This window comes from Saimiri boliviensis, chromosome 14, assembly GCF_048565385.1.
Source record: "Saimiri boliviensis isolate mSaiBol1 chromosome 14, mSaiBol1.pri, whole genome shotgun sequence".
Lineage (NCBI taxonomy): Eukaryota > Metazoa > Chordata > Mammalia > Primates > Cebidae > Saimiri > Saimiri boliviensis.
This window is the reverse complement of record NC_133462.1, coordinates 60,202,598-60,211,535: the sequence shown is the minus strand read 5'-3', so window position 1 is coordinate 60,211,535 and position 8,938 is coordinate 60,202,598. Positions and strand designations below refer to the sequence as shown.

The 8,938-nt window shown below is 48.8% G+C and overlaps 1 long non-coding RNA gene across 1 annotated transcript; it reads left to right on the top strand.

Annotated features, from left to right (window-relative positions):
• The first annotated feature begins 950 nt into the window (after positions 1-950).
• Positions 951-7,667, top strand: LOC120361585 (uncharacterized). Its single transcript, XR_012513530.1, has 2 exons — positions 951-1,068; positions 2,099-7,667. It is a non-coding gene; the product is annotated as an uncharacterized LOC120361585 (long non-coding RNA).
• The last annotated feature ends 1,271 nt before the right edge of the window (positions 7,668-8,938 follow it).

Below are 8,938 nucleotides of genomic sequence, written 5' to 3'. Positions count from 1 at the left end.
ATAAAAGACATGTTCTCAGAAAACTGAGGTCATAAATGGCATTGCTGATTAGGAAAATCAGAGAGCAAGAAGTTTTAGAGTTGGCCTAAAGGACAGGTGGAATTTCTACAGGCAGAAATGTAAGATCTGGGGTCCAGTGGAGATATTCCTGAAGGAGGAAGAAGCATGAAAAAAGATGGCAGCGTGCAGGTAATCACCAGCTCGCTCTTTCTGTTTAGGATATCTGCAGAGAGTGAGATATTAAGCTGGGATCCACGGAGCTTTGAGGAGTTTCAGAATTCCTTGAAATATTGTTCAAAATTATATATCTGTATGCATGCACAGTTTTTAGGAGAGAGGGTCCATAGCTCTTCTGCAATTCTCAGAAGGGTGTAGATACAAGAAAAGGCTAAAGACAGTACTTGAAATTTCCGAATTAGAATTTACAGGTAGGCTGGGGCATCTGTGCATGTGTGTTCTAACAAGCTCAGGAAGTGACTCAGTGCACACCTTGGAGCTCTAGACGGACCATGGAGGCCTTGAGATGCCAGCCTCAAGAGTTTCCCACCCTTTCCCACCCCTCGATTCTCCACCCCCATTTTACAAATAGTCATCAGTCTCCCCACAGTTTCCACTGCCCTGGGAGAAATAAGGCTTGGCAAGGTCAGAGAAACAGGAGGGAAATCAGAATATCATGCAGAGACTCTGGAGTCTCCTTCAGAGACAGGGTGGGTGGGAGCTGCTTTGCCCCAAGGTTAGCGAAGTCCGCACGGCCTGTCAGGTCCTCCGCCCCGCCGCAAGCCTATGGTCAAATTCTGGGAATTTCCGAAATCAGTCGGCCGGCCGGGCTGCGGTAGATTTTCCCGGACGCGAGCGTGCGGTGCCCGACGAGGCCGCTGGGTGGCGCCGCGCGGGACGCCGAGCGTGGGAAGCGCGGGCGCGCGGGCAGGCTGAGCTCACACGCCCGGGAAGCGGCCGCCGCGGAGCCGGCGTCCGCAGCGGCTGCGCATCTCGGGCCTGCAGCGGGGCGCTTGGGGGTGGCAGCGAGCAGGTTTGCGCAGTACCCCCGGAGGGAGGAAGGCCGCCGTGGTAAGAGCTGGGACCCGGGCAGGTGGGAGTGGGCACCTTGGGCCGGGCCTGCAGGGCGGTCCCCGAGCGTCCCGGGGTAGGGTGGGCTCCCTGGGGACGATGCCGGGGGGGCCCGGCCGCGCTCCGGTCGCGCCCCACCCCGGCTGCAGCGCGGCCTCTGAGCGCTGCTGGCCTCGCCGCGGGGGTGGGAGCGGTCGCGGCCTGGAGCAGCTCCCGGCGGGCCCCGGGCTTCTGGGGCCAGGGCCGGCTGGGCGCGGGGGTGAGTGAGCAGCCCCCGGCCCCTCAAGTGAGCCCCTGCCCCCTCCCCACCTTGCATTTCTCCTCTCCGCAGTGGGCGTGGTGCCCCTTTGCTGCAGAGGGGGCGCCAGGAGTTGAGGAAGGCTGCGGGGGAGAGCGCAGAGACAGGTGGTTGAGGGGGCGAGGGCTGGTGCGCCAAGGCTCGAGATATTAATGCGTATTTCTTTTTGCCCCCTTCTTCAGGGGGTGCGGAGGTCGGTGTGGAGGAGGCGGGGAGGCCAGAGGCATAGCTCGGGAGAGGGCAGGTGCTGCCGGAGATCACTTGGCTCTGTCTCTGTTCAGCTCCCCCCACCCCTCCCAAATTAATAAAGTGGGTGTGGTGATGACGGTGGAGGAGACTGATGAAGACCTGGGCCAAACTGCCCAGAACTGCCCCAGGCCGGCCGCCTAGTCCCTTGTGTATATCCGGGAGCCGCAGACTCTGAGCACCCTGCAGAGGGAGGGAGGGGGACTACCCCAGACGGAAGGAAGGAGGCACAGCCACTGAGGCAGCGCCAGAAATAGGGGCTGCGGGGCAGTCTCCAGGCTCACAGCCCAAGTTCATAGATGGTGAACTGGCCAGGAATGGTGGGAGATAGGGCCTGCAGGGAAATAGGGTAATTTCCTTAGGACCCCTTCCTTCCAGCTTTGCGACCATAGACCAAAATTTGGGATCTGGCATTTGTCAAATGTGCTTAATTCTTTTTTCTTTCCCTTTCGGTTTGTTTCGTTTTTTTTTTTTTTTTTTTTTTAGAGGAACAGCAAGTGACCGAGCAGAGGAGCGGCTGGCCCAGCCAATCCTGGAGCTGCGGCTGCAGCACTTGTTCCCCAAACAAGTGCTCCTTCATTCTGGTAGGAGGACAGAGAGGAGGGGGCTACCGGCCCACACCCCTCCTCTGCCCAGGACCCCTAGGCTGCTTCCCTGCGGGAAGGGCAGCTAGGCTGCCTCGGGCTGGAGGGGCAGAGGCTGCCATGGGCCAGGGTGGTGGTGGTTTTGCGGCCTCTCCCTGCTGCCCAGCGTGGGAAGAAGAGCACAGAGCCAGGCAAGTTTCTCTCTGTGTCCTCTGGGCTGGAAGGAGCAGGTACAGACAGGGCCGAGGCAGCCAGGGCCTGGTGCTGCTTTGGCATTGGTGGCAGGAGGGCTGAACCTCCAGCCCCTTGGGTTTGGTTCCACCCCTGGCCTGTCCCTGGCATTCAACAACTGCTCCTGTGTGCTTATTGGTGCCACCATGTTATATAACACTTATATAATCTTCCAGGGCGAGCACTGTGTCTCCGCTCTCAGGTCACGCAGACACGGTGTCCGTGTGGGAGGCAGGATCTGTGGAAGCCTGTGGGTGAACCTACTCCCCCCACCCCCAACCTGGCTCCTTCTCCTGATCTCAAGCATAGGAGGGGGGCTGGGAGAGCCAGGTGCCTCTCCACACCAGCTGTGTGGGGTGAGAAAGCGGTTGGCTGGGCAGTTTTCCTCACCTTCCTGTCTCACTAGTCCCAGTTGCCCTGTCTGGTAGAGCAGATGCCATCCTTGTGCTTTGAGACCAGCTCTTTGTTTTTGGGGACCCCTGGCATGGCAGGTGGTATGGCGAGATGACCCCCAGAATGTTGCCATGGAAGAACACGTGGTACTTAGGGTTGGATACAGAGAGACAGAAATTAGTTCTGCCTTTGAGGTTTTGAGCAAGGGTAACTAGAAGGATGGTGGTGGCATTATAAGAGATTTGGAGCAGGCCTAGAGGGTAGGGGATGGTCAAGGAAGGGTGTACAGGGAAGTAGATCAGACAGCAAAGATAAACATGGTGTTCTTTTACTGTACTCTCCACTGGGCTGTCCCTGGTTACCAGGGCAACAGAAGCAGTGATGAAAATCATGCCTTTCGTTCAGTGGAAAAATCTGGCTCCTCCTCCTGGTTCTTCCTTCTCTAAATCGCCTGTGACCCATTGGGAGGGTGATGTGTCCAAGGATCAGAGAGAGACCCTAGCATATTTTCGTCATGCTCCCCTTTCCCCAGTCTTTTCTACCATCTCCCCTCTTCCTGCATCCCCTGTCTCCCCTCAGGGCTCAGCAGTTGGCAGTTGCGTAGGAGTTGGAGTAGATGCAGGGGGAAGGGCATGGACGTCATCACAGGGCAGGGTGAGCAGAGCGTGGGCAGAGACATGGATGCCGGAATGCCTGGCACATGAGGAGGGTCCAGCATTGATGAGCTTGATGGAGCCAAGAGCCTGTTTTTGGGCTGGTAGGAGCTGAGGTGGGCCTGCGAGATGATGGAGGTCCTGCAGAGTTCAGCAGTCTCCGTTCGAGGGAGTAGGGAACTAGGAAGGGCCTGAGGTTTCTTGTGCAGTCGTCTTGTGATGAAAAATACCAAACCATACCTCTTTCTGAAGTTAAGGTTTTTGTTTAAGTTTTATCTTTCATCTTGTGATGAAAACTATGATTAATTCATTCAGCATTTATTGTGTGTCCTCCATATTAGGTGGGATTCTGGGAACCGGGAAGCCAAGGTGAATAGTGGTGGGCCTTGACCTTGAAGAGTGGTGAATAGAAGAAAGATGAGTTTATTGGGGAAGATCTGGCATCGTTGCAAGCCTGGAATATGGGGTCCCCAGCAGGAGACTAGCACCATACCAGACTGGAGGTGGTAGGTTAGGGTAGAGCCTGTGAAAATGAAGAAGAAGAGATCATTTGGAGTGCTGCTTTGGCTTGAGGACAAGACGTGGGGAAGAGAAAGTGCTGAAATTTTGAACCTTAGTGATTTATAGAAATAGAAACATTAGAGTTCAAACTTGTTTGGGGGAGTTGTGTTTGATTTTCTTTTAGACATGTTGCCTTCCAGATGATGACAGGGTATCCAAATAAAAATGTTTATGGTCAGACAAGTAAAGTATGCAGTGGAAGTCAGTTCTGGGAAAAGATTTGAAGGATATTGGATTATGAAGCTTGAAGGTGGGTAGAGATAAATCCCAGGGCCTGGGGCATTACCTGGAATTGAGTGAGGTTGTATTCCTTGTACTGGTTTATTATCCTAGGGCTTGCCCACACCCTGGACATTTCTGCCAATAAACACCCACATCTTCTACCAAACCATATCCCTTTTTGAAGTTAAGATTTTTGCTTAAGTTTTCCTATCCCTGGTAACTATGTCCAGGTATACCTGGAAACACACACATACACACACACACACACACACACACACACATATGCATACACACATACACGCACTTATATGCACTCATTTCCCCAAGTTCTTGTACCATTTGCTTATAGCTTGGGGATGTGCTGTAGAAATGTGCCACAAGTCTTTGGCCTCTGCCAGCATGCTGTTTATCACCTTGGAGGAGTAAGAGCACTGGACAGAGAGTCAGGCGACTTTTGCTAGCTACATGATCTTGGACATATCACCTCCTTTTCTAGGCCTAAGTGTCTATTCTAAGGGATCTAGCTTCTTCTAGCTCTGAAGCCCTCTGATTTGATGTCTGGAAAGCTTTATCCATCTTTGCCCAGGTTTCTGATGCAGACCAGTCTTTGTGAACAAATAGCCTAGATTTCTTAATGACTTGTGGGAGGCACTGGTAGGGATAGAGGCCTAGTCCTCAGAGTGGGTCCCTGTCTTCAGTGTGGATAGGAGCTCTCCAGGTGGATAGTGGCCTCTGTTCCTCTTTGAAGCATGGAAATACTGGAAGAGCAGGTTTTCCCAATGACCAGGGGTTGCAAACTGTGGCCATTGGGCTGGATTCCTGTTTTTGTAAATAAAATGTTACGGAAAGAGAGATATGCCCATTGTTTGTATATTGTGTGAGGCTGGTTTCATGCTACAATGGCATAGTTGAGTAATTGCAAGGGAAGGCCATATGCCCTGTAAGCCTAAAATATTTACTATCTTGCCCTTTAGTTTAAATATAAAAGCTTGCCAACCTCTGCTGTAGACTACCAGAAAAGTGCTTGGCCTTTTACTGTGGATGCTTATGATGGCTATTTCAGATTTCTAGGGTTCTTAAAGATTTTGCATTGGGCCTGCCTTTGTGATCCCATGAGAGGATGATCTGGTAGTTGAAATAGTAGATTATTAGAGTCAGCTCAAAAATAGTCATTCTGTATCTAGGAAAGTGCTTTCATTTTCAGCCTTTTCCCTGGAACCTGGAGGTCTGAGCCCCTCAGCAAGGCTGAGTTGTGGCCTTGGTTTGACAAGCTACTGTCCCTTTCTTTCTGATTTCCCAGGGCAGTGCAGAGGACACTGGACTGACCTAAGCCCAGTGTTGGGTGAGGAGAAGGGAGACTCATTGGTTCCGCCTGTCCTGTAGGATCTTTCCCCTGATACCCTGATATCTCTGTTGTTTCTGACCTCACTGGCACCTTTAGTGCCAAGGCCCTGGAGATGCCACTACAGAGAGAGCCTGCAACACAGCCTGAAATGTCTGCTTGAACTTGGCACTTAACCCTCTCTGTTGGAATAAGGCCCTGGGCTTGGCATTTGTGGGATGTGTGCCTGTGTTGGCTTGGGACCGGAATCAGCATTCATTATTCCTGCAGCCAACCTTTATGGAGTTTTTCTGTGTCCCAGTTTCTACCTTTTTGACCTGGTCCTCAATCTGGAGTCTTGCTGAAACTCCCAGCTAGAAACAGGGCTAAAGTTCTCACTGCCGTAGAATAGCAGCAGCCCAGCAGTTGGGGTAGTTCTGCACGGAGCTGAGATAGGAAGTGAGACACGTCAGTAGCAGGAGGAAACCACGTGCTGGAAGTAGCAGGGGAGAATGGAGGTGACTGAGGTTGATTGTCGTTGCAGTTGGTAGAGAGGAGGCCAGCAGTGGGAGGAGGGAGCAGACAATCCGTAATAGCAAAGAAGAGAGAAACCAAGCACACCTAGAGATGCTTTTAGCTGGTAATGGTAACTTTGGATCTAGGAGCATTCCTTCATAACTCCCTGACACAATTTCCCCAGAGGCTGTTAGGAAAGAAATTCCCTCTTAAATACCTTTTCATTTGTAGGGTTCAGAGTGACCCATACTATATAGTCTTAAACGTTGAGACGAGTGCACTGACTTGGAGAAATAAATATCATTTACCAGATATTTATTAAAGATCTGTTATACGTTGGGCACTGTGTGAAGTTCTGAGGATACAGAGGTAAATAAAAAATTTGGAGTTTGATCTGGAAGGTTTATGTGCAGTTGAACCAATTTTAATTATTTCTTCACTGGATCACATACTTGAAGAGAACATGTCTGTATCTGTCTTGTTCTTTGCTGTCACCCCAGTGCTGAGTACCGAGCTTGGCACACGATAGGCACTCAGGTATTTGTTGGTTGACCCATCCTTGTTTGATCTGTCCTGGAAGTGTGCTGGAGGGATTTGAGTGGTTAAATGGAGGAGGAGAGGTGCTTAACGCAGCAAGTGTGACAAATTTGGGGGAAGATGGTTGTACCCGGATATATGATGACGTGACTGCCTTTAAGGAAGAGAGAAGGGTTAAAGCTGTGTGAGCCTGGCAGAATTCATTGGTATTAGGGCCATGAGAAAGAACAAATATGACCTGGCTACAAAGGTGTGTTAGAGGTAGTCAGGATCATTGGATAAAGCAGAGGGCCCCCAGAATAGTGAAGAACTAACAAGCGGTAGAGAAGGGAAGAGTGGAAGGAGAGGAAACAGGGAGACCTCTCAGGCCTAGGATGAAAGCAGAAATGACACGAGTGAGTCTCAGATGAACACGATGGCAGGGATAAAGAAAATATGGGACTCTCAGCTCTGTTCTGCTGGTCTCCTCAGAAATGACCGTGTCCATGTATGACTAAAAATGCCTCTCAGTTATTTTCCAACACCGCAGCAAATACGAGGAAATTAACTGTGGTTTGACATTATGGTTACTCTTTTTTTTTCTTTCAAATTTGTCAATGGAAATTTTCATAGGTATGCAAAGATAGAGTTGGCATAATACACCTCAGTGTTCTGATCCCCTGGTTTTTCAGCATGTAATCAACACGTGGCTTTTCTCTTTTCTTTTATACCTTTGCCCATCTTTTCCTTACCCCCTTCTTGGATTATTTTGTAGCAAGTCCAAGTCCTAGATATTGTATTATTTTATCCATATATACTTTTTAATGGATCTCTAAAAGATAATATGTTTTAAAAATATTATTTAAATACATTATTTAATACAATACATTAAATATTTTAAAATATTATTTAGAAACATAATGTATTTAAAAACAACCCTAGCGGTATTATTACACCTTGGAAAAGCATAGTCATTCCTAAATATCACCTATCATCCAAATGGTGTTTAAATTTCCTTCATTGTCTCAATTTCTTTCTTCCTTTTTTTTTTTTTTTTTTTTTTTTTTAATAAAAAACAACGGGCTGGTTTGAGTCAGGCTCCGAACAAGATCTCCATGTTTCATTTAGTTGATAACAAATCTCCAAGGTTCTGCTAATAAAGATTATGGCCATTCTTAAAAAAATTTATGTTTTGCAATTCTACCTTTTAGATTTACTTAGCTGCCCACCATTCTTCCCAGTCAGTTGCCATCCATAGCTTCCCGGGTTTTGTTAGACGATTTTTATGATTTTGAGCATTTTCCATAATCCCTCTTGCCTTTATGGTTTAATGTTGCTAGTCATTTTTCCCTTCCTTCAATAGATATTTCTTGTGAGCCTGCTCTGTTCCAGGTGCTGTACTGGACACTGGGCCTAACACCTGTGAAAAGGACAGACAGGGCCCCACTCCTGGAGCTTACAGTTCGACCACAGGAGAGCTGCTGCTTGGCAGTTTGCCCTGTGCATTCACCCCAGCTGAGCGGTGTGACCATGACTGTCACTTCTGTGCAGGCAGACCTGCCATTTTAGAGCTTGGGGTTCATGCTCTCATGCTGTCATTTTATGTGGTTGATAAAGGTGCCCCTAGAATGTTCAAAAAGCCAGGCATGGCTTCTGTGGCAGGCCTCTGTCTCATAGCCCTCATAGCCTTGCGACCCAGCGTTCTAACTGGTGCTGCTTGGGCTTTGCGTGTATCCATGTAACACTTTTGGGCTTGAGTGTGTGTATCTCTGAAAGTTAAGATGGAGAACTTCCTGAATTGATGGATTGTAGAGAGGCTAAACGAACACGTTGAAAGCGGGGTGGGGGTGGGGCTCTGAATTGTTACAGGGCTTGGCAAACGCCAAGTGTTGCTAATATGTTTGAGCAAATTGGATGTTTCTGTGGCTTTGCAGACTACAGGTTGATTTGGGGCTTTTGCATGTTCCAATTAGGCTACCTGCCAGCCTTTCAAATGACAGGCCCACTTTCTTGATTTGCTGTTCGTTGCTGAGCAGTATATATTGAGTATTGGGTAGCCAGTCTGCCTCTCTAGCCAAATATGATGGTATAATCCAGGTGTGTCTTGCTGATACAACTTTTAACTGATTTATATTTCTTTATGTAAGTAAATAATCAGACTCTGATCCCTGTGATGCTCTGATTTTGAGAATGGTCCATGATTATTCTTATATTTTTGCATTTTCAGTTCAAATGCAACTGTGTTGTAGTTCCGAGATTATAGTATCTCAGCCTTTAAAAAAAATCTTAGTTATTAAAAGTGTATTTTCAGATACAAAACCTAGTATGC